The 26,975-nt window shown below is 37.4% G+C and overlaps 1 protein-coding gene and 1 long non-coding RNA gene across 9 annotated transcripts in view; both read right to left on the bottom strand.

The window, feature by feature from the left end:
• tmem108 (transmembrane protein 108) overlaps positions 1-26,975 on the bottom strand; it is a 130,519-nt gene that overhangs the window by 98,356 nt on the left and 5,188 nt on the right. The window lies entirely within an intron of this gene.
• LOC147831006 (uncharacterized) lies at positions 12,328-25,172 on the bottom strand. Its single transcript, XR_015524783.1, has 3 exons — positions 24,745-25,172; positions 16,315-18,592; positions 12,328-15,434 (listed from the first exon to the last, which is right to left on the bottom strand). It is a non-coding gene; the product is annotated as an uncharacterized LOC147831006 (long non-coding RNA).

Here is a 26,975-nt window from a genome sequence, read left to right as displayed (position 1 = left end):
AGTGTTATTTATTATAGTCAGCAGCTCTGCATATGGAAATTCATTTTCTTACCTGACGGTCCTCGATCTATCTTATTCAATATTAATGTCATCTCACATTACCAGTCAGGTTTACCATACCAAAGAAAGAGAAGGCTACACTCCTAATCAGGCGCCAGCATATTCACAAACAGAACAAAATAAAATTTAGGAGTCCAAATAAACACAAATAAGCAAAAGATGTCAAAACACAACAGATTTTGAAGAAAACCAAGGTTCAGGCCAACATGATATCAAAATACATATAAGGGGGATAAGCAAAATCTTTGATATCCACATTCTTTAATTAATGATTATGTATTCAAGACCAGAAAAAAAGCTCAAATAAGTAAAATGGATCAATTTAATAGATTTGGTAAAATAGATGATGATAGATTTCCTTTAATGTTATCATGAATGGTAGATGCAAATGATTTTTCCAGTTTATAGCAAATACTCTGGGCAAGCAGCTTCATGAATAGGTAAAATATATTAGGACTGAATGTGATCAATCCTATCGGGAGATGACTGAGTCATTGTTTTCTACTGCAGATGTCAATGACATGTTAGATAATTTAAAAAAAAAGAGCATTCTCTGAATAAATCAATAGCTTACATCTCAGCAGTGTTGTGCAAGTTACTGAAAAATAGTAACTAGTTACAGTTGCTAGTTACTTCATTCAACTCAATTACGTAATCGATTAATTACACCAAAAAGTATTGCATTACTGTTAAAAGTCATAGGTTTCTTTTCCAAATATTTTTAATTCTCCCATTAATGCCCTAATAACGTCACTTCAGTGCCGCATGGAGAATAGACTGTTGATCAGCTACACAGTTTTCACATTCATTTGCATTCTCACAACTAAAACCTAAGACAAACTTAAAAAGTCATTTTTAAACACTCATATATTTAAGTCAGACCAGCAATTAAAGCATCAGGTGATAAACCAGCTGAATAATATATTTTCAGCATCATAAAAGACAAACTAGGCTACGGTCAAAACACAGGAAAACAAGACAAGGAAAGCGCTTTGTTGTGTCACTAATGCTGTGTTCACACCAGCGGATAAATCGCGCTATTCGCGCGTAAATTGCCGCGTGAACATTTGAGTTTACTCGCTTCATTCGCGCGTCAACCCCCGCTTCATTCGCCCGTCAAATCGGCTTCAATCGCGTGTCAAATTCACTTCAGAACAGACGCGGATTCGCGTGATGGGCAGGGCTTCTGTCTGCCCGGTGACTCTAGCTTCATAGCTAAATGGCTAACATGGATTTTATTAAGAAAATAACAGTGTTAATGTGCTTTATGGAGACTGAACAGCGTCGATACGTTTAGGGTCCTGTATGAGTCCACTGCATCCTTTCAGAGGTGCATCCAGGTCTGTGAGCTCATAAACTCCTCCAGAAACTGAACCTGGATGACGGAGACTTTCAGCGGTGCCTCTGACTGAGCCAAGCCCAGTTTGATGACTTGTCGGTGTCGCCTGGAGGATTTGCCCCAGGACACCATCAACAGGTTCTACATCACAATCATGGCCCCACAAGAGCAAGCTTTTGATTGGTTAACGCGGCGCGAATGTCCGCTGAAGTTCAGATTTTAGAACTCGAGAGATTCGTGCAAAACGCTTGTTAAGCGCGTCAAACGCGCAAACGCTCGATTCGCCTTGCGTGCATCACGCTATTCGCACCGCGCCATTTGCGCAATTCTCGCCATTCACTCCTTGCCATTCGCGCGTATCGCGCCGCAGGATGTCTATTCGCGCGCTTGCATTGACTTAACATGTAAATCACTCGCGCTTGACGCGCGTGCAGCGTCTGGTGTGAACACAGCATGACAGATAACAAGACTCGGCAACGGGAGTGAGTGTGTGTGCTGCTTAAGTAGTGTGTGTAATCAGTCCTTAACTATCCTCCGGTGGTGCGTGTGTAATCAGTCAGAATGAGGAAGCATGTGTGTGTGAGCGGAGTGCATGTATGAAAATGTAGTCCATGAATGGCGGATTTGTAGTCAATAAGTGATTGTGTGTGAGATCCAGCAAACTATAAAGTTACTATCGATGGTGATTGTGACAACAATAAAGTTGTCCCCAAAAAAGCCTCAAGAATTGGGTTGTTTCAGCTCATTTTAAATATATAGTTTGAACAAACAGAAAACCTCATTTTTTTATGTGTAGATATATAGAGTAGATGTACAGTAGATGAAAAACAGAACATAAAGATAGACGTAATGTAATCATTCCCATCGAGAGATTTATTGATCTATTGACAGATATCATTGTTTGCTATTGTAAATGTCAATGACATGACATTTGATTACTTAAAATATGGAAAAAAGTGAATTATTATTAACAATAATAATAATAATAATAATACAAATAATAAATGTCTTATTCTCAATAAAATAAAATGGACTAAAATACGTGACAAAATTACAGTATATGCTGAGTTATGCATTTTTTCCAATCACTCAGCCATAGTAGGAACAAGTGCATACCTGTCAACCCTCCCGTTTTTCCGGGAATTCTCCTGTGTTTTAAAGTTCTATCCCGCTATCATCCCGTCAAGGTATTTTCCCGTATTTTCAGTCTTTCTCTGAAGGGTGGCAAGAAACTAAAGAGCTGAGCCGAACTATACGCAACCCATACTGCCGAACCACCAGGGGCCGCCCCTTGCAATATGCAATATGCGAGTTTGTTCTGTGCTTTTGCTTTGTTTAGGCATGAAAACACTTTTAAATAAATAAAAAACGCCGCAATTCCCCTTCCTTTTCATTACAGGTGCCGTCAGCCCTCCTATGCAATCCTCAAAACAGTCATGTAGCAGTGCATGACTGTCAGCTAGCCCGATCCATAGTGATAAATAGACGCTGTTTCCCAAACGAATTTTGTACATGCGATATGAAGCGGAGCGAAAGTCTGGGTTTTGGGTGCGTGTTTGAACAGACATATACACATAATTAATACATAATAATATCTATAGATTTTGATCTAATAAAAGCAGTCGAATGCTTTCATTACAACGTAAGATGTGTGCATTTTTAAAGTGACATCTGCTATTTTTTGTAATCAAACAAAAAAAATGTAAATAAACAGGAGATTCTTTGGTTGCTCTTTAATCAGAATGTGTTAGTTTTACAGTAAAGAAACGGCTGATGAGATTTGAAAGCATAATTCTGTTTCATTATAATAGCTATTAATTTTAATAATAAGCTGAACAGTTTGCTAATGCACTTGCTGCTAATGTATATATTTATTTTTCTTTTGTAAAAAATAATAATAATAAAACAATATTATTAAGGGGTGGGGGGGATCCCTTATTATGGTGGTCATATCCCAATGTTGACAAGTATGCAAGTGGTATAGTGAGCAAGCACCACTAGTAGTCAGGGTAGAAGAATAAGGCTGTATGAGCACACAAAACAGAATTAGAATTTCATAAACCTTCACTATTTCAGATCTAAGACATAAACAACAGCAACATACTCTTTTGACATAACCCCAAAACAAGCCGCCGGCAGAGGTTATGTGAATTGATTAGATCTCTTTGAACAAGTTGAAAGAAAAAAAACACAAGCATACCGGCATAAAACATAAAGCTTTTATCTCAGGCAAGCTCTCATTTACAGCAGGAGTCAGATATGGAATAAATCATACTCTGCGGTGTGATTGCACTACAACAGATTTGAGACGCAAATCTAAAGGTGTCAAAGCTAAATCTCAAGACAAAACTATCTATGCTGCTGAGACAAAAACACAGACCTGTTCTTGACTGTTTCTGCAATGAGCCTGTGTCTCTTATAGGAAGTTATATACTGAAATAAACTAAACAAGTATACTTCTTTATAAATGTATCATTAAGGGACATTAAAAGAGTAGTTCACCCAAAAAGCAGAGGCCCGGAGGAGGAGGAGCCATCCGCGGCAACGTCCGGGTTCGAGTCCGGGGAAGAGCAGTTCCAGAAATCAGGTAAGATAAAAAACAGAATCCGAAAATTAAAAGCAAACGAGTTTGTGACAGGCAGAGAATGCGGTGAAATCTGAAAACTCGGTCAAAATCGGACGAGGGCTTTTGCTTTTCTTTTCTGGACGGCTTTTGCTCAACACTTATTTAAAGTGATGTGCGTGCTTTTGTACATTTTTCATGTCTTAGGTATTGCCTTATAACAGAGGTGTCCACACTCGGTCCTGGAGGGCCGGTGTCCCAGAGAGTTTAGCTCCAACTCTAATCAAACACACCTGAACCAGCTAATCAAGCTCTCACTAGGTATACTAGAAACTTCCAGGCAGGTGTGTTAAAGCTAAAGTTGAAGCTAAAGTTGGAGCTAAAGTCAGCAGGACACTGGCCCTCCAGGACCAACTTTGGACACCCCTGCCTCAGAAGATATTAAAATCAAAAGTTGCAAACTGTTGGCGTTAATAACTATTAAAATTCAGCTGCATTTTTTTGCCAACTTTACCATTTAACTATAAAATGGTATTTATCACTGTTGATTTTAATTATTTAACTAGTATATAATAAAGAGAAATAAAAAAATAAATAAATAAAGTTTTGCCTTTTGTAATTTATCACCTTTTGTAAATGATCATCCTTTTACAATTAAATTTTAAAATGTTTTTATCATTTATTTACTCTGAACATTTATATACAATAAAGGTAAATACTAAGTATGTTTTGTTATTTTACCTGTAAAGAAACTGACCTAAGAAATTAAGCGTAGGTAGTTACAGTAAATACAGTGATAATCACAACAAGAATAGCTGATAATGGCAAAAGTCTACTCACAAGATTAAAATGTCCATAACCATGTCTAACATTAATTGCCATGTAACACTAGGGTCAGAAGTATATTAAACAGCTTTACTAAGTGTCCCATGCACATTGCGTGCAAAAATCTGATTGGCTGGCTTTGAGGCTGAAAGAACGCCATAGATGTGCATGAATTGAATATCATGCATGTATTATAATGGATTTTCATCAACCGAATAGATGTTAAAGGCCACAATATTTTTCAAGGAGAATTAAAGAAAGAAATGGTGTTGAAAATGATCAGGATATTAGTAAAGGATGTTTACTAACAGTATTCCTGCATTCCATGCTATTCATCATTTTCCTTTGCCAATTTGCTTTAATTAGGGGTGTAACTTCCATTAAACTGTAAGCAATTAGTAAATTGCTTTATAAAAATGGGTACAATGAAGCAGCATTATTCTCCTCGCAGTTCATCCATCGAATAATAAAAGGCAACTCATTAAATTGAACAAATGACTTTTAGCAGACCATGAATAACACCAAAAAACTAGCCTTTCCACAGCAGTATTACCAAGATGTTAATTACAGTACTGTATGTTGAAACAGAACAAAAAAATAGAGCTCTCGCCATGCACAGATATCCTTGTGATTTGCTAAAATAACTGTAATACTATTTTCATGCTGGATAAAACACTCATTTGTTTACAATAAATACGGATCACAAATATATGGATTTTTTTTTTTTGTAGGTTTACTGTTTTATCAGATAAAAATACACTTTTATTTCAATACTCATTTGAATGAGTGCTCTGTAAAAAGTGGATGTGGATTTAATAGGTGAAAAATTGCAGGTGAGCTGACTTCTATGTTCATATTACAGCAAAACAATGCGTTACAATTACATTTGAACTAATAAGTTAACTATAGTCAGGGTGCGAATTGCAGGGGGGGTTTGACCCTACTATTTAACGCTTGATCACCCCTGATGGATGACAAAACAAGATGTATGGAGGGTCAGTCCTTCAATAGTGATAAACTATTGAGAACTAACTGATCTGTATCTTAAATATTAATAATAAAAAAGTATAATATAAATCCGGGGTCGCCACAGTGGAATGAACCGCCAACATATCCAGCACGTTTTTACACAGCGGATACCCTTCCAGTGGCAACCCATCTCTGGGAAACATCCACGCACACTTGTTCACACACACACACACTTATACACTACGGACAATTTAGCCTACTCAATTCACCTGTAACGCAAGTGTTTAAACTGTGGGGGAAACATGCAAACTCCACACAGAAATGCCAACTGAGCAGAGGTTCGAACTAGCGACCTTCTTGCTGTGAGGTGACAGCACTACCTACTGCGCCACTACGTCGCCATACATTCATACTATTATGAATAATTAGTCTATGCGAGAAAAAAATCCTTCAGCAGTCTGAAACTGGCAAATCTAGAGCACCGCTAGATATTGTAAGTCTTTACAAAACCCTTGGGCTCTATTTTGACGGTCAATGCACAAAGCGCAAAGTGCAGGGCGTAAACGCTTTCAGGGTGTGTCAGAATCCACTTTTGCTATTTTAAGAACTCAAATCTGCTTTGAGCCATGGCGCATGGTCTAAAAGGGTTGTGTTTATTTTCTTGATGAGTTATAGGTGGGTTTTGAGAATGAACCAATTAGAGTCTCATCTCCCATTCCCTTTAAGAGTCAGTTGCGTCGTGCCATGGCACATTTGCTATTTACATGACGTAAAGTAAGTGTAAGTGGAAAAACTGAACATTTCACAAGCAAGAAAACAGTTAAACAGAACATTGGCTGCGACATTGCCACTTTTGCGTTATTACCTTTTTCTCGCCTATAGGCTACATAACAATAAAACAATAATCAGGACAAACTAAGACATTTTGCAAACGTTTAACCATGGCAGAACCCCAAAAATTAGAAAAAATGTCATACAATAATAATATTAACAATCATAATAGTAATTTAAATGATGAAAATGTATAACCTATCCCAATCCTGACATAGCTGCGTTTAAACAGCGCAAACATTACTCCTTATAGTTATGACATATTAGACGGTTCTGTGTGAATAACTGAAGACGCTCCTTTAATGCATTCGCATGTTAAATTATTTTAAATTAGACGCCCCATCCATAACCAACCTTAAATCAGACCTGAACTCTCTGTTTAACATTTCCAAGTAAACTTTTTTGTGACATTCTCATAAAATCTCTCTGGTTTTGAAAATCTTTGTTCGTAATTGTTCTTAGCCCTGTCAATGTTTATCTATTTTGTATTATTATTATAATATTTCCTCTCCTGTTTCTCTTACGTTTATATTCTTTAGCTGTCAATATAATACTTCGCGTCTATGGAAGAAAGAGTCAATAAAGATAGACAATGTGTAACATCATATTCATCAAAAGACGGTTTATGTGCAAGTAACTGCACCGGTCCGAGCAGGTAACGAGCCGGCATGGGAGACAAGCTCCGATAAGATTGCAGAACAACGTCTGTCCCTGGATCCGAGGGGTGAGCTTTACGCGAACACCAGCTGGCTTCCGTTACATAAGGGCAAATATAGATGACTAAAACCTCATTTACTCATTTTACTCATACTTTTTATTATTTATAATGTCCAAGGCATTGATATTAAAATTAAATGCTACTTTTGTGCCTTTATTAGCCTTTTTCTCGCCTGTTTACTGGGTTAAAAATCTTACATTATTCCATCTCCACCTGCTGGTGAAAGCTAGAGCAGCTGGCGATCTTCAATCTGCAATCTATTGCTTCTCCCGCAGTTCCCGGATGTAATGTTGAATTTTATCAGTCGAATTTGATCCACTGAATTTATGGAAGCGAATATTAGAACTGAAATAAAATGAACTGAAAATGACCTTTTGAATATTATACGTTGTATTTTTAAAGGGTATTGAATATTTTGTAAGTGAAATCTGAAAATTGAATATGAATTATTGAATTTTAAAGTATGAAAACGTGTTTGAAATATTTTTCGTTGAAATATTCACAGCTTAAATAAACAGATATGTTAAATTTCAGGACCTAAAAATACAAACCCTGGAATTCAAGTCATTAAAATGCAAGAACTTGTTAATACGGTGTATTATTTTTTTCAGTTTGTGATATTCAACAAGCTTTTTAATTCAAGACTTTTGGCATTGATTTTGTTCCATATGAGCCACTGTGGCTGAATCGTCTGAATCATATCACCACAGTGCTAATTACACCCTTTAAAGTGATTAATCACAAGTCCTTCTTCTCATTTGTAACCACTCTTACTGTACTGAGAGGAATGATTCTTTGTGCCAAAATGGCAGCGGGAAATATGATTAGTTAACATCATTAGTAGAGCATAGGTGCAGTCCTAACAGTAGGAACAAATACAGGCACACAATATCACAAAAGAAGCTTACAGCTGAAAATGACATAATCGACGCAGAATGGAAATGGCTCTATTATACTCATTTCCTCACTCACCAGGGGAGGTACTGTACACTCAGATATCATTTTTGGGTTTTAAAGATTTCAGTTCACATTTAATAAGCAAAAAAAAAAAAAAAGGTTTTATATAATCCCATTTTTTGGAAGTAAACAAAACTGCTGTTCAAGAATAAAACCAAATGACTGTATAATCAGAACGGCACCATCCTAAATTAACTAAACATCACACGAAAATATCATTCCATATACATGTGTATACTTCATATACATACATAATAAAAAAAAAACCTATCATTGCAACATTGTGCATGTAATACTAGTAATAACTGTTATTGTATCTCTCTTTGTCTTTCTTTTGCTTTTCCTATATTATATTTATTTTAAAATTGTTACATTTCTCTTGTTGCAAAAAAGTAATATTTGTATTGCCTGTTCTACACTTAAATCAGCTTTGTATTTCTATTTGTTGTAATGGCCTGTTGTTGCAATAAAAAAATAATAATTGTCTCGCTAAATTCTTTCATAACAAAGTAACAGTAAGAGACGGTATTAATATGATGGTCAAATGGCAAATAGTCAGACTTTCATCGAAAATTCCCAAAACAAAACCTTTTTTTTTTTTTTTCGAATGGATTAACTTGCATGGATTAATTATTCACGTTAACAATAACAATGTGAGCTGCACAAATACAAATGATGAATTTATATTTAAAGCTGTCTTTAATATTCAAGAAAACAACGATTTTTTAACGATACTGTAGATGTAAAATAATGGCTAATATTAGTAGGCTATTGTTATTGTTAATTCTCAAACATATGGTAAAACAACAATAATAATATAAGGCCTATGTGTAGATCTACTGTTGCTTAAAATGCTACATTGTACAGACTTTCAATATGTCCTGTTTGTTAATTCACAATCAAATGATGACATCAAAAATACAACTATTCATAATTATAAAGTTGAATTAATATGATTAAGACATATGCTTGTCATTTGTCATTGACAACATTATAAGACCATTTTTTCACTGGTAAAATGAGACATTTGTCATTATCAGATTCCTTCTTGTATTACATTCAACATTATATTGGCTAGGGTAGTTATACTGACAGAGTAAACATTTATTTTTATGCACGACACTAAATGATGTGCGCGCTGGCTTCACTTTCACTTTCCAACCATGGCTCCCGTCACTGTGAGAAAAAAAAAACATACATGCAAATCAAACCTCTCGCATGGCCCTCAAACAATCGCTCTTTGCAACAAACTGAATGTTATTTACCACTTTATTACCTGTTATTCACAGCCTATACAGGTTTTGTACACTAAAGTAGGTGTCATTGGCGTGCACGCGCACATTCTTGGTAGTAAATAAACAGTTCGCGGTCAGCTCATGTGTGATTTCGCAGCCACGAATAGCCTACGTCTACGTGTGTTTAAAAAAAAACACCAAGATCGGCATTTTAATATATTGTTTTTATTATTAATTATGTGTGTATATGTCTGTTCAAACACACACCCAAAACCCAGACTTTCGCTCCGCTTCAAAAAGCGTGTACAGAATCTGTTTGGGAAACAGCATCTGTTTATCATTATGGAACGTGTCTGACAGTCATGCACCGCCTTGTGACTGTTTTGAGGATGACATAGGAAGTGCGACGACACCTGTAATGAAAAGGAAGGGAAATCCCGCCATTTATGAATTTATTTCATAGTGTTTTCATGCCTAAATAAATGAAAGCACAGAACAGACTCACATTTAAGAGAAAAGGGTGGCCCCTGGTGGTTCGGCGGTATAGGTTGTGTACAGAGCTTGACATTAACAAATGTGGGTAGATTTCAGTGGTGGCGGGTAAGATAGACACTCCCACTAGCCATTTTTGGCTGGTTGAAAATATCCCTGATAATAATTCTTAAAATTAGGGTTCGACAATAAGGATGGTCCAATATGCATGCAAAGGCGATCTTAGAATTGAGAAGCAACACGACTGACAAAAAACTCAGTTTAAAACTGTTTAAAAATCGTGTGCGCTCTAGTTTCCTTGCGTGAAGCAACTGTGTCTAGAAACACAACTGGTGTGATCGGTTCTCTTTCTAATAGACTAGACAAAAAGCGATGAACATGCACCCACAGTCTTGCTGCTTTCAAGAGTTCCAGATTTGTCTTTTTGTAAGCAGCACTGGTTGCTTTCGCTTTAACCATTCGTTGAACAGATTTTTTTATGGGTCGGCTCTTTAATGTTTGTTTCCATCCTTCAGACAAAGAGAGTACAGCAAAATACTTTTATGTGATGATAGCAGGATTTAACTGCAAATACAGGAGAATTCCAGGGAGAATTCCTGGAAAAACGGGAAAGTTGACAGGTATGTGGATATGGAATCTTAGTTATCTAACGATTTGTTTGAGAAATTTTTTTTTTAGCTTGATCTTTAAAGGAAACTATTTTACATATTGTCAGAAAATTTGCTACTTCATACAACTTAATTTGTATGAAAATGTATGTTTTTTAAAGAAGGCATGTCTCCAAATCCCAGCCCTAACCCTACTCCTTATTCAAAATGTAGGCATCAGATTGTACAAATATATAAGAACAAGCAATAATATAAAATGTTAGAAATTGTCATCAATTTTGAATTTAAAACACTAAAGTATACACATTACTCGCATTTAATATATAAAATTATACATAAAATATTTAATTTACACTCATTTTCTTTTGAACATTTCGTGAGATTCAGGCCTGAATAACAAATACATTCTGAACATCCCTGACGCACTTGACTAGACATCTTCACAATTATCTTCACAAAAATAACCAAAATCTGCAAAACAACCTATTCCTTGCTGTTATTGCCATGGAAACACAATGTCTACTACATCACAAGCATATCATAAAGCTCATTTGCACCTTCAAAAACAGGACATCGCTTCTGCTCATTTTAGCAGCAGTTTTTAAGGCGGCTTGTTAACAGAGGGGGGGCTGACCTGTTTAGAATTAACTCCACGTATAATCCTGGAGCTTGGGTGGAAGTTGCTGGGTTTGGTCACCATTAAAGGTCTAATCAGAGTTAGACACCTGCTAGCATCACATGACTGCTCTGGGTGGGCTACTACTAAGCATCAGGGGGTAAAAGGCTTCCCCCTTCCCAAATCTCCATCACCCCTCCATGCAGTCGCAGTAAATCCTATTAGCCTTGTTCATCTGTGGCCCACATAACTAAAACTCCAAAGCATTCTGAGTGTGTGTTTCTCTCTGATCGTCTGATTATTCTCTTTAAGATTCATAAATCACATCTTTTTTCGGCTCGCTATTAAGAGGCACTTTGCATTTGCCTTTAATTGATCTCATGAAGTTTAATGATTAATTTAAGTCTGAGCATTTCGGCACTTTGAAGGAGACGCTGAAGGGGCATTTGCAGTGTGATTTATTAGAAGAAAATCTGCAAAGAAAGTTTCGTAAGTGATCTGAACTCTCCTTCAGAGCATAAAATCTCCTTTTGAGGGGGTTTTAAAATCTTAAATTAGGTAAGAGAGCAGGAAACTAAACAGAGCCAATCCTGGGGATCAAGACTTGAGAAAACCTTCCGTGTAGATTTTGTCAAAGAGCCTACGCTGAACAAATCTCAAGATTAGAATATCATAGCCAGGTCATTAAAAATGCATTTCCCTAAATGCCAAAGAGCATGTTCCAGACACTGTTTCTTGTGGCTATATTTATTCATTCATTCAATATTTAAGATAGGAAATTATTTGTTTGCAGCTTTAATATGGTGCCACTGAAAACAGCATTTTTGGCCAACACACTTACAAATGTGTTACAAAAATCAACAAAAACAAATGTCATATAACATTAGAGCTCATTTCAGGATTCATGTCTCTTTGTCAATCCAATTTTATTATTATTAATATTAATTATTTATTCATTCATGTATTCATTTTACATTGGCTTAAGGCTGATTTATACTTCTGCATTGAGTGATCGGCATTACCTACCTCGCCTGCCTTGCGCGTAGTCATGCATTTACAGTGCATGCGGAAAGTATTCATAGCACTTCACTTTTTTTCACATGTTTTTTTTTTTATGTCAGTCTTATTCCAAAATAGATTAAATTCATTTATTTCCTCAACATTCTACACACAATACCCCATAATGACAATGTGAAAAATATTTTTGTAAATTGTTGGAAATTTATTAAAAATTTAAAAACCTGAAAAATTACAAGTACATAAGTATTCACAGCCTTTGCCGTGAAGCTCTAAATTGAGCTTAGGTACATTCTAGCTGCATCCCAAATGGCACACTATACACTATGCACTCATGCACTTACACACTTATCAGGATGGTACATGTATGTAGTGTCATCCCAAATGGCACACTTATGTTTTATTACTAAGCGGAACTTCAAACCGTTTCCCCGATGACGTTTGACGATTGCCAAATCAGTGAAATAAACAACCGAATTATTAAATAATACCTGCCGTGAGTATAACCGCATTCACCATCGGGAGGCGCTATAATCACTCTCGTAGGAGAATTTTGCTTTCACCATCCAAAATAAATAAAGTTATCCAACATGTGCGCCCGATAGCTCCGCCCCTTCCACTATGTAGGCAAACCTGCGGTCGTTGAGTGCGTGAAGTGTCCATCATTACACATTTCATTTTAGCGGCTGAATGAGTGCATCATGAACGTACTACTTAAACTATTTATACTACAAAATGGTGTAGAATAGTGCATAAGTATGCGATTTGGGACGCAGCTTCTGTTTCCAATGATCATTCTTGAGATGTTTCAGCAGCTTAATTGGAGTTCACCTGTGACAAAATTCAGCTGATCAGACATGATTAGACCAAGCATAAAGACAAAGGAATTGTCTGTAGACCTCCAAGACAGTATTGCCTTGAGGCACAAGGATGGGGAAGGTTACAGAAAAATTTCTGCTGCTCTGAAAGTTCCAATGAGCACAGTGGCCTCCATTATCCGTAAGTGGAAGATGTTTGAAACCACCAGAACTCTTCCTAGAGCTGGCCAGCCATCTAAACTGAGTGATATGGGGAGAAGGGCCTTTTCAGGGAGGCGATCAATAATCCAATGGTCACACTGTTTGAACTCCAGCATTCTTCTGTGGAGAGAGGAGAAGCTTGCAGAAGGACAACCATCTGTACAGCAATCCACCAATCAGGCCTGTATGGTAGAGTGACCAGACGGAAGCCTCTTCCCACCTGGAATTTTCCAAAAGGCACATGACGGACTCTCAGACCATAAGAAACAAAATTCTCTGCTCTGATGAAACTAAAATTTAACTCTATGGAGTAAATGCCAGGCATTATGTTAGGAGAAAACCAGACACCGCTCATCACCAGGCTAATACCATTCCTACAGTGAAGCATGATGGTGGCAGCATCGTGCTGTGGAGATGTTTTTCAGCAGCAGGAACTGGAAGACTAGTCAGGATAGAATGGAAAGGTGAGGAATAGGAAAGATGAATGCAGCAACGTACAGAGACATCCTGAATGAAAACCGGTTTCAGACTGCTCTTGACCTCAGACTGGGGTGATGGATCTTCCAGCAGGACAATAACCCAAAGCGCACCACCAAAATATCAATGGATTGGCTTCACAACAACTCGATGATTGTCCTTCAGTGGCCCAGCCAGAGCCCAGACCTATATCCTATTGAACATCTCTGGAGAGATGTGAAAATGGCTGTACACCATCACTTCCCATCCAACCTGATAGAGCTTGAGAGGAACTGCAAAGAGGAATGGGCAAAAATTCTCAAAGACAGGTGTGCCAAGCTTGTGGCATCATATTCAAAAAGACTTGAGGCTGTAACTGTTGCCAAAGGTGCATCAAGAAAGCTTCGAGCAAAGGCTGTGAATACTTATGCACATGTTATTTTTTAGCTTTTTTATTTTGAATAGATTTTTTACCAATTTCATTAAATATTTATATTGTATAAACATTGTCATTATGGGGTATTGTGTGTAGAATTTTGAGGAAACAAATCAATTGAATCTATTTTGGAATAAGGCTGTAACAAAAATATGGGTAATCGCTATGAATACTTTCCTGATACACTATTATGATTATGATATTGGAAAGTATTACATCGCTTTGTAAATGTTTATTAGAACCATTTTTTGAGTCGTGGAGGCGGAAGCCCATTAGCGTGACATTACAAGTGGATTTGCACTGTCATATTAAAAGTAGACAACATAAAACTGAAAAAAAGCTTGCCTTACATGATAAGTCTCGATTTTTCTGCTGTGACATTCGAATAGTATAGGTGATCATTTTGGATAGATAATACTGTAAAAGCATTGATCCATCCTGCCTTGCATAGTATCAACAAGTCAGCTTGTGGTTGTGCTGTGATGGTGTGGGGGATTTTTCTTGGCTAACTTGAGCTCCTTAGGACCAATATTAGGATTAGTGCTCAAATCATTTTTTTCAGATCTGATTTTTTGCCTTGCTGTTCACATTGTTGTTTTAAATGTGGCCAACATCAGCTTTCCAGTGTAAAGTGATCATGATCATATACTGCCCTGCATGCACAAAAGACTAGCCTGCAACTACAATCTGCATCACGGATGAGCAGCTGACATATCTGCAGCAACTTCCTAATGCTACCATGGACAAACATTTCTGAGAAATCATTTTAAAGCATCTTGATACATCTATGATGAATTAAGTCAGTTCTTATGGTAAAAATTGGTCAAATTCTGTACTACGGGGTGTGCAACAATATTTTCAGAGACTGGAAACTTTATATGCGTTGATTATTTACAAGACAACTGCATTTTTTAGGGACTGAAAATGTATAAATCTGAAAACAGGTTACAAAGTGGAAGATTTAGAAATACCACTGATGCTACGTCCATGTAAACACCCCAAAACAAGAGCCTTTGATAATAATGATGTCATAAACATGTATGGTGTGTGTTTAGAGAGGAGCAAAAACTGAACAAATACAAAACGATGGCATAGGGTAGTATGTAGTAGCATTGTTATTTAAAGTGTGGAATTACTTGACATTACAACCAAAAGCAGAGACATACACACCAGGGATGCGTTTTCTAAACATAACTCGAGGCTGAACTATCATAGCACCATGCATCGTTTGGGAAAAGAATGACGTAGTGACGAGGGTTTCCCAAAACAGTAGCTGCTTTGTCACAGATCGATCTTTTAAGCCAGGGGTCTCAAACTCAATTTACCTGGGGGCCACAGGAGGCAAAGTCTGGGTGAGGCTGGGCCGCATAAGGGATTTCACAAAAATAAAAGTCCTCAAATGTCATTATTAACAGTTTTAATTATTTCTTCTGAACATGAAGTGTCCTGAACATTAATAGAACATTGAGTGAAGATTATGAACAGTTCTTCTGAACATGGCATCTTTTGCCTACTCCTTGCTGCCAGAGACTTGACAGCGCTTCTTCTCACAAATCTGAACCACATTTGGCTTTAGAGCGGAAGCAGTTGAGACCCTAAGTATGGCTTGAAGATGATCATCATTAAGTCTAGACCTGTACTTTGACTTAATAAAGTTCAAGGTGGAAAATAACTTCTCACACAAATATGTGCTCCCAAAAAGGCCAAGTCCTAGGGAAAAAAGTGGGGGAACTCACTCAAAACTTCCATTCCCTCACCTAAAAAAAAGGCGTATATATGTATAAATAAAACACCCCCACCCCACTCCAGTCACATCAGTCTGTACCAGTCTGTATCTACCTATAATATGCAGGCTGTAGCTAGGTAGCTAAGTGGCAGGCAGGGGCGGGAACAACTTACCTTGGTTCTGGCCGGCGCGAGTTCCTAACACTTCCCGCCCGTCACAGCGTCTAACAAAGGGGCGGGGTGCGTGGTGAAGTCACCGGCATCCCCGCCCCTTTGTTTACACGGCGGGCGGGGAAGGCCAGTGACCGCTGTGTACGGATAGAATCAGCGGAGCTGGGAGCGCTCTCTCTCCCCGCTCCGCTAATTCTGTCAGTGTACAGCGGTCGGCGCGGGCCACAAAATATTGCACTGAGGGTCGCAAATGGCCCACGGGCCGCGAGTTTGAGACCCCTGTTTTAAACCATGTTAGCTATAACGTAAAATGTCAATAATGACCCTTTAAAAAGAGTGAAGTAACAACTTCTTTCTATTCAAACTATCTTGTGAATCCATATTCATATTGCCATATTTATCACAGAAAAACTGAGCTGCCATATGTAACACAGAGAACATTTCGAAAACATTATTATGTTAACATGAAACCTTTTTTAAATGCAACTGAAAAACCTTTCTACTTTTGGTTATATTGATGTTTCGCAAACGTTCTCTTCACAGGTGCCAAATCCAGTTCCTGGAGAGCCACAGCTCTGCACAGTTTAGCTTTAACCCTAAATAAACACACCTGATCAAACTAAGTGAGTCCTTCAGGCTTGTTTGAAACCTATTTCACTTAAATAAATGTTTGGAAAGAATTTAGCTTTTTATTATTGATTGGGATAATTCTGTAAGGTAGTGCATCAATTATAATAAACAATCCATAAATAAATTCAATAAAGATACTATTTAAATAAACACTATCTTAAGTTTATCTGAGGAGTCGAAATGTATTCAGGTATACAGTAAATGAATAATCAAATGTAAAATAATACTGCATAGTCTTCGTTTTAGAAACAATTCAATAAAATTAACTATTATTAATTTTTCAAACTGACAAATGGAACAATTTCTTTGGTCTGAATGCCTTTATAACCCTCATACAGTCACAGGCCTCAGAAACACTTACAAAATGATCAATTATAATCCTGATGCGATTACTGCGAATGATCACATTGCGATATCGATGCTGAAGCAATATATTGTCCAGCCCTAGTGGCCAGTGTCACTTTAAAGGGATAGCTCACCCACAAATGGAAATTCTGTCATCATTTACTCACTCTCCACTTGTTCCAAACCTCTTTGAGTTTCTGTTGAACACAACAGAAGATACACTGAAGACTGTTAGAAAGAAGTAGCTATTGACTTCCATATCACTTATACTGCGGATGTCAATGCTTTTCCTCAATATATTGTCTTGTGTCCAACAGCAGAAATACATTCAGATTTAAGTTTAGAACCACTTGAGTGTGAGTAAATGACGAACTGGTGAACTATCAACTTAATTGAAAATGTTTCCAGTTATTTTGCTTACTTATTGAGCATACTTATGGAGTATTTCATTATAAAATGACCATTTGGTTTAATATTTTGTTACCTAAAGAATTTGTGTGCCCAAATACCTTTGCAGGCCCTTTATAAGCATCACTGCAGTGGGTACATTTTGTTCTGCTGAATAGGACCCCGCATGCTCATTTCTACATTATTAAATCCTTGTTTGAAGGGACTGCTCAGTCTTGAATAAGCAGAGCCAAATAAAGCAAGGACCTTTGATCAGAAGCAAGCCAAGCAACTCTCCCTGACAGCCTGAAGCCATCAATTGATAAAACCTTTACTAAAAAGCCAAACAGAAGCTGCACGGCTGAACAAAAAAGGAGGCAATCCTGTATATTCTATTGAATCTGCTTCTTTTACATCTCTGACGACACAAAAAAAAAAAGTCTGATTGTGTTCACAGAATCAGGAAACGGAGTCAAAAGCACAGCGTTGGCAGTCATGGAATTCCAGGAATTCCCCTACACACACTTCACGCTCCGTCAGTCCTCTCCTCCTCCCCTTTCCTTCTTATCTTCCTCATCCATCCCTAGCTCGCTCTCTAATCGCCGTAATGGCTGTATCCGCGGCTGTCCTGTTCCCCCGCTGCCCTTCCTGCCAACGGGGACACGGGAAGGCCTGTTGACGCTATCAGCTTTGCTCTTTGGGTAATTTAAGACACCTGCTATGTCAGTGCATCAAGAAATCCAAGTCGGCAGAGCTACTTTGCGCATACTAAACAGTGTGTTCAATATTTTAGAGTATCAAACTCACCTGGGATGCCAGAGTCACAAAGCAGTCCCCGACACTATCACAAATTAGGTTAAATGGTTGATTAACACAGACATATTAGTTCTGACGGCAGTTATGCCCATATTTGGTTTCAAATCAAATATTTATGACCTTCTTTCCTCTGTAGAGCACAAAGTAAGATGTTTAGCAGAACGTCCAAGCTGCTCTATTTTTATACATTTAAAGCGGATAGGGATGATAGTATTCGGGAACCCTATATAAATCTTATTAATTTAGGTAATTTTACTTAAACGCTATGCATAAAGCCTCCTGAAATTGCAGATATTTTGTCTAACACCTCCCCTTGTGTTCCATGCAAGTGTAACGGAGGTCAGCTAGTGTGTGCTGTGCAGGTAAACCTCACTCCTCTGACCTCTAAAGGTGCTCTAGCAACAGACGCTAAGGGGCATGGTCTTTAGCCTCCTTGGTAGAGCAACCGACTCCCATGCGGAAGGTTGTAGGATCGATACCAGCTCAGAGCGAGTTGGGTGGCGTAGGACCGGCAGGGTTACATTGGTGCCGTGACCCGGATGGGAGTGAGGTTTAGGGGGGTGAGTGTAACGGAGGCCAGCTAGTGTGTGCTGTGCAGGTAAACCTCACTCCTCTGACCTCTAAAGGTGCTCTAGCAACAGACGCTAGAGGCCATGGTCTTTAGCCTCCTTGGTAGAGCAACCGACTCCTATGCGGAAGGTAGTAGGTTCGATACCAGCTCGGAGCAAATTGGGTGGCGTAGGACTGGCGGGGTTACACAAGTAAATCAGAGCTACAAGTTTCAAATGAAAATGATAAGCTGAGAATAAAGAATGCCGTCCATATTGAGAGTACATTTGTATGCAACCGTGCTGCCAATAATGTTAATGAAAATTGACTGAAGTGAACATTTTCGTGAAGGCTTAAAACACTTACTGTATGTGCCATACCTGTCAACATTGGGATGTGAAAATAATGGATATGCCCACCAAAATAAAGGATTACAACCCCCTATCCCATTAATTTTTTTTAAATCCCCAAATTACTAAAAATGCTAATTTAGAGCTGTTTCATTATAAATGAACAGTTAAATGGCCTGTAATATGTTTGATTATTGCACTTTTTCAAAGTAATTTTTATTATTATTTACAAAATAAAAATTAAATAGCATACATTAGCAGCAAATAAATTAGCAAACAGTTCAACTTATTAAAATTAATAGCTAATATAATGAAATAGAATCAATCTCATTAGCTGTTTCTATACTGTATAACTTACACATTCTGATTAAAGAACAACGAATGAATGATTTATTTAGATTTTTTTTTTCGTTTGATTACATTAAACAACAGCGGTGTCACTTTAAAAACGCACACAACTAACATTATAACAAAAGCATTCGATTGCTTACCTAACTTTGTATGCTCATTTAGGACGAAATTAGTTGTGTTTGAAAAACAACCCACAAAGATCGACATCTTTAGATATTATTACTATTAATTGTGTGTATATGTCTGTTCAAACACGCACCCAAAACCCAGACTTTTGCTCCGCTTCAAATCGCGTGTACAAAATCAATGTAGGGAACAGTGTCTGTTTATCACTATGAAGCGTGTCAGCTGACAGTCACGCACTGCTACATGACTGTTTTGAGGATTGCATTTGAAGGGGAGACGACACCTGTAATCAAAAGGAAAGGGAATCACAACGTTTTTATATTTATTTCAAAATGTTTTCAAGCCTAAACAAAGCGAAAGCACAGAACAGACTCGTGTTTAAGAGCAGGGGGCGGCCCCTGGTGGTTCGGAAGTATGGGTTGCATATAGCAAGGGTCGGCTCTTTAATGTTTATTTGCCACCCTTCAAAGAAAGGCTGAAAATACAGGAGATATACAGGAAAATACCTTTACGGGATGAAAGCGGGATAGAACTGTACAATACAGTAGAATCCCAGGAAAAACGGGAGGGTTGACAGGTATGGTGTGTGCACTATGGAAAAGTTCATTCATTCATTCAGTCGGCTTAGTCCCTTTATTAATCCGGGGTCGACACAGCGGAATGAACCTCCAACTTATCCAGCAAGGTTTTGCGCAGTGGATGGCCTTCCAGCCACAACCCATCTCTGGGAAACATCCACACACACATACACGTACACATATATTACGGACAATTTAGCCTACCCAATTCACCTGTACCGCATGTCTTTGGATTGTGGGGGAAACCGGAGCACCCGGAGGAAACCCAAGCGAATGCAGGTGGAACATGCAAACTCCTCACAGACACGCCAAGTGAGCCGAGGCTCGAACCAATGACCCAGTGACCTTCTTTTTGCAAATCAACTTTGGCAAATCAAATTTAAGGTTAAATGTTACTTGAAGGTAGATTTGCCGGCAGCTAGCTCTCTGCAACTTTCACACTGTCACCCACCCCACATGGTCCTCAGGTCACAACCTGGATGCACATGGGAAAGCTAGGTTGCTGCCGGAAGTGGTGTTAGTGAGACCAGCAGGGGGCGCTCAACCTGTGGTCTGTGTGGGTACTAACGCCCCAGTATATTGATGGGGACTCAACACTGCTGAGTGAGTGCTTAGATGTTAAGATTAGATGTTAAGCTGAACTCCTGAATCTCTGCTGTCGTTAAAAATCCCAGGATATTTTTTGAAAAAAGTAAGGGTTTAACCCTGGCATCCTGGCAAAATCTGCCCATTGGCCACTGTCCATCATGACCTCCTAACAATTCCTATGTCATAATTGGCTTCATCACTCTGTCTCCTCTCCACCAATCAGCTGGTGTGTGGTGTGCGCTCTGGTGCAATATGACTGTCATCAGGTCATCAAGCTAGATCCTGCACACTGGTGGTGGATGAGGAGATTCCCCTCAAAAAAATATGTAAAGTGCTTTGAGTGTCTAGAAAAGCGCAATATAAATGTTAAGAATAATTATTTGAAATGATTGATTAGATAATCTTTTGTGCTTAATTTTTTTCTGTTATTTTACAAGCATGCCAGCTTGGTCTCATGCAAAGTTATTTATTTTATTTATTGTCATAAACATGTCTAACTTGTATACATATATTACATATTATATTACTAAAAATGCAACTAAAAATCCAAAACAATTTTAACTAACTATAAAACTAACTATAAAAAAATTACTGAAGTAATGTCTGCAAAAAGTTTTGCACTGAGAAGTAAATAACATATTAAAATATATAGAACTGCATAATATTTTAATGAAAATTTAACATTGTAGGTACTATCCTTTTAAAAATCAATCCGAATCAAATGCTCCTTTCTACAGAGAACTTTTCTGTCTCACTCTGTTCAGCTGCACTAACCAAAAGTGAACTTATTTCCTACGGGAAGGAGAGCAGCCTGATAGAATCATCAGTGTCTTACAGGAAATGTCTTATCAGACAGTGAGGTACATCTCAACTACCCTTTTATAACCTCATTTACCGAAGCGCACAACTATTAGAAACTCATTTCTGAAGCCTCTAATGTATTATTCGTAGAAGTGCATGTCACTCTTCAGGGAAAGAACATTGGTTGTTGTGCTTCCTTTGCGCCTGTGTGTTGGGTTTCTCCTGTCTACTGGATTGTGGAAGTACTAAGTTCATACACAACACGCACTACTGTAGGGCTGCACAATGTATTGTTTTAGCATCAAAGTTGCAATGTGTGAAAGGACTCTTTATGAATTTTTAATGCTGTTTAAACACAAAACCAGATATTATGAAGAAAGCTGGAAACCTGTAACCCTTGACTTCTCTAATATATATATATATATATATATATATATATATATATATATATATATATATATATATATATATATATATATATATATATATATATAACGAAAACATGCATGCATTGTCTGATCTGCCTCAAAATCCACACATTTGATAACAGTCCTGACCTGAACGCGTTTAAATGCCAATATCCAGTTACAGTTATAGCGCCACCTGCTGGTGACAGGAAATGACATGTTTTAAACAGTAATAAACTCAAACTCAAATTGTAATAGATTGAATCCATCGTAGGGCATCGCCGTGGCGTTTCGCAACAGGGAAAAAGTACTTATAACTCGGCCACACAATCTCCAATAAGATTCCTCTCCTGAAGACAACTACATGAAAATAATGAGTTAAATTCATAGCGCCACCTGCTGACTGAAGAAAGTATGGCATAAATCTGTGATTTTCTCAGATTTTTTATTCCTTCATTCATTTCTTTTTTTTTCGGCTTAGTCCTTTTATTAATTAGGGGTCGCTACAGCGGAATGAACTGCCAACTTATCCAGCATACATTTTATGCAGCAGATGCCCTTCCAGCTGCAACCAAATGACTGGGAAACACCCATACACTTCCATTCACACACATACACTATGGACAATTTAGCTTACCCAATTCACCTATACCACATGTCTTTGGACTTGTGAGGGAAATCTTCTTGCAGTGAGGCGAGAGTGCGTCACTGCACCACCGTGCTTTTTATTTATATAAGCTTAAATTATTATTGTCCAATCTTCTCTGTCATCCTAAACCCACCGGGTGACGGTGAGCCTGTTCCCTTTTATCGCTGCTTACAGCTTTAATTATTATTATTATTATTATTATTATTATTATTATTATTATTATTATTATTATTATTATTATTATTATTATCATTATTATTATTATTATTATTAAAACCACTTAACTCAATTTTTTTAAACTACAGGCAAGTTTTCAACTGCTCAGCAATCATTTTTGTTTTGTTTTTTAATTAAAACTCAATATTTCTGCCCAAAAACAGTCTTAAGAAGCTTAGGGATTAACTATTTCAGGCAAGTTAAAACCATATAGGCACAATAAATGATAGCATTTGAAGCTTTAACAAATATTATTTGTATTAAATAGTTTATTTCATAAAGCCTAAACAATCATTTTACATTGATTTATTCAGTATTAAACTGTTTCATTTGCATCTTTGCTGTATTGCATTTATGGATGCTTAATAATTAGTTATTACATTTTATCCTAATTATCTACCCTACAAAAATATTCCCATTAGATCTAAAATTAGGAATTTATTTCATATAGAGCTATTGAAGGTGAAACTGTGTTCGTATCTCAACATATATATTTTTGTAAATAAACGAAAATATCGCAAGGTCGGTTTTTCTTCCAATATTGTGCAGGCACTAACACTTACAGTACTAAACTAGAGTATTTAAACAGGACACACATTCCATACCAAGCTGTACCATTCACTGCTGGGTCATATGGGATTGCAAATGAGACTGGGAAGGATTAAAAGAGGAAGAGAGAAAAGAGAATGGAAACATTGTTGCTTCTTTCTGGACACTCTCTGATAAGATTGTAAGGCTTCCTGTTTGACCTTGGATTTTTCCCATGATGTTGATTGTTTTTGATTGGAATCGTGTGTTTTTCTTGTCTGTAACCCTGTAAGATTGCAGGAAGTCTGGCTGCAGGTTGCTATGACGATATTCACTCCATTGACACATGAGCGATGTTCGGTGTTGGCAGAGGTGACACCGCAGGACAGTTGATACGCTGTTGTTCTGGTCTGGTTACTGTCACTGTGGGATGACCCCGATTCAAAGGGATAATGAAGGATCATCTGTAATCACCACCCCCAAAAAAACTAGATTAAAAAGAGATATTTGTGGGGTAAAAGATATTTAAATAAATGTGTGTGTTTATGGAGTTTATTTTTTTTATATATATTATTTTATTAATTTTCTAATGCATGCTGATTTATTTACACAAAAATATTACAAATTTGAAATATTAAAACAAAATATAAAAAAAAAACTAAATGACAGTTTTTTTCTCTGAATATTTTTAATATGTTATTTATTATACAGATGTGGCCTTTAGAAATGCGTCTCAGGGAACAACATGCCATGACTAACCGTGGTTAGCTGCAGCACTTAAGCAATTCTCTGACTCAGGAAAAACATTACGAGTAGGGGACCGCCCAGCTTCATTCTCAGTAGTGGCCAGTTCTGAAGGTGGAGGACTCGACTCCAGTGGGTGGCTGTTTCTCGGGGGAAAGTGGAGGTGCTATCTCCATGTTTTGTTCAGATTTGCTAAAATCTAATACAATGCTGTGCCTGGGATGATTGTGTTTATAGTTTTCTGATATAAACCCAACCCACACTGAACTGAGATCGAACAGGCGACCTTCCGCATGGGTGACGGTTGCTCTAACAAGGAGGCTAAAGACCATGGTCAGAGGAGTGAGGTTTACCTGCACAGGACTTCACTAGCTGGCCTCAGTTACACTCACGCCCTAAACCTCACTCCCATCTGGGTCACGGCACCAATGTAACCCAACCGGCCTACACCCCCCCAACCTGCTCCGAGCTGGAATCGAACCAGCGACCTTCCACATGTAAGTCGGTTGCTCTAACAAGGAGGCAAAGACCATGGTCTCTAGCATCTGTTGCTAGAGCACCTTTAGAGGTCAGAGGAGTGAGGTTTACCTGCACAGGACTTCACTAGCTGGCCTTCGTTACACTGACCCCCCTAAACCTCACTCCCATCCGGGTCACGGCACCAATGCAACTAGTCTTTTGCATCTCTTCTGCGTTGTGTAAATAAAAATTCACTTTGACATATCTTTTGGCGATTTATTGTCTGTGAAAACAGTCAGAACAAAAAAATGAACGCTGATCTATTCAACCAGCCCTCGTGGACTGGCTTCTTCTTCATACACACCACAATGAATTTTCTTTTTACATTAACAGAGGGGACGCTCTACATGTAAAACAATAACAAATGTTAACTCCTTCCTTCCCAATAGTATTTCAATGTGTGCAGGTGGAGAAATACATTATAACCCTGTTAGGCTGCTACATTGGCCTACATACAAAACGTTTCACAGAGCTCAGGTAAATGTTCTCTGATTAGGCTAGTTATCAATAAACTGTTAAAGCTAAAATGAATGGTAAAATACAGGTTGTAATTTAATTTCATATAGTTGAAATATATAAATGAAATATAATTTAATAGCCTACATAGCCTAAATAAATATAACATATTTTAAAATAAATGGGCTGTTTTCTGAAAAATGGCCATGTCCATGTTTATTCCATAAAATTAGCAAAAGATCAAAAGAAAATGGGCACACTCTTTAGAGCTAAAGTGCCAGTGTGCCGATTTTGGTTTGATCATTTGCTATTGTGTTTATTTTTGATCGAGCACCTGTCTTTAAGATTCCTAGATGTTTGCACATTTCTGTTTCTTGGTTATTCCATCAAATTAAACACAAATGAGATAAATAAGTATATTCCGTGTATTTAAAAAATCAGTCAATCGTGCACTGAAAAAATGGCTATAGCCTGCCTCAAAACTTAAATAGGCTATTGATAATGGATACAAATGAAAAAAAAACAAAAAACTTTGTTGTATGCTCTCCCTGTGTTGGTGTGGGTTTGTGCTCTGATTTCCGGCAGAGTCCAAAGACAGGCCATAGATGAATTGGATGAACTAAATTGGCCGTAGTGCATGAGTGTGAATGTGTGTTTCCCAGTAATGGGTTGCGGCAGGAAGGGTATCCGCTGCGTAAAACATATGTTAGATTAGTTGGCGGTTCATTCCGTTGTGGTGACCTCTAATAAAATAAGGGACTTAGCCAAAGTAAAATGAATCTATACAGCTAAAAATATATATATATTTTAACTAGTTGCCAAAGACATGCTTCTTATTCTCCTTCAGCTTAACTTGGTGTGCTAAAATTACAGTAAAAATGAAAACCCCACATTATTATTTATTTTATTATTTATAATACAATTCAGGAGTTACATATTGCTTGATATTAATAGCAGGTTTGACATGCTGTCCCGAGAGAGAACCCTGAGCTCAGAGATAATGCCTGGTCAATGAGCATGTAGGGGGTATGAGATCAGGTAGTTCTCGAGAGCTCTTCTCGGTAAAGCGGGAGATGGGGTGGAAGGGGGATTCTTCCAAAATAAGGGAATAATGCAAGACAGGCACAGGCTATTTATAGTGAGTTTTGAATAATCTGATTGGCTTTCTAATGATTACAGATGAGAAACCAGTTGCATCATATCATGCTTCTCTTGAAATTAGTTTGTGAAACCTTACAAATATAAACATTCTAACTATTAACAAAACCTTTAATAACATTTAACTCATACACTGTAAAGTCAACTTTATCAAAATAAATGAGTGTAGTTAACTCAAAATCTACTTAAAAGCTAATTCTACTCATTTGAAAAGAGTTTTAACTCAGTATTGAAGGTAATGAGTTAATTAAATACCTCATTACTTCAACTTAAATCGAGTAAGTTCACAGTACTCGTATACTGTAGATGTTATTTTTTTTTTCTCAGATGGTTTGTTGCAATCAGTTTCCTCAAATGGTTTGAGTTGCCTTGACTCGTTGGGTTTTACAGTACTCAGTTGGTTTGAGTTCTCTTCATTTATACTTTTATTTTACTTTGCTCAGATTGCTTCGTTTACTCAAATGGATTAAGTTCACATTACTCATTATGATTAGTTTTTGAACTTAAATGGTTTGTTGCAGTTGTTTTTCTAAAATGGTTTGACTCATCATAACTTTTTGGTTTTACATTGTACTAAATAGGCAAAAAAAATCAAGTAAATTTGTCACACTTTATTTTGATGGTGCATTTGTTGAATTTAAGTTACACTGCATCTACATGCCAACTAATTCTCATTAGATTATAAGTAGACTGTTAGGTTGGGGTTAGTGTAAGTTGACGTGCTTGCAAAGTTTCTTATT

Source organism: Danio rerio, chromosome 24, assembly GCF_052040795.2.
Source record: "Danio rerio strain M-AB ecotype USA chromosome 24, GRCz13ab, whole genome shotgun sequence".
Taxonomy (NCBI): domain Eukaryota; kingdom Metazoa; phylum Chordata; class Actinopteri; order Cypriniformes; family Danionidae; genus Danio; species Danio rerio.
Note: the sequence above shows the minus strand (reverse complement) of the source record. Positions and strands in the feature narration are given on the sequence as shown.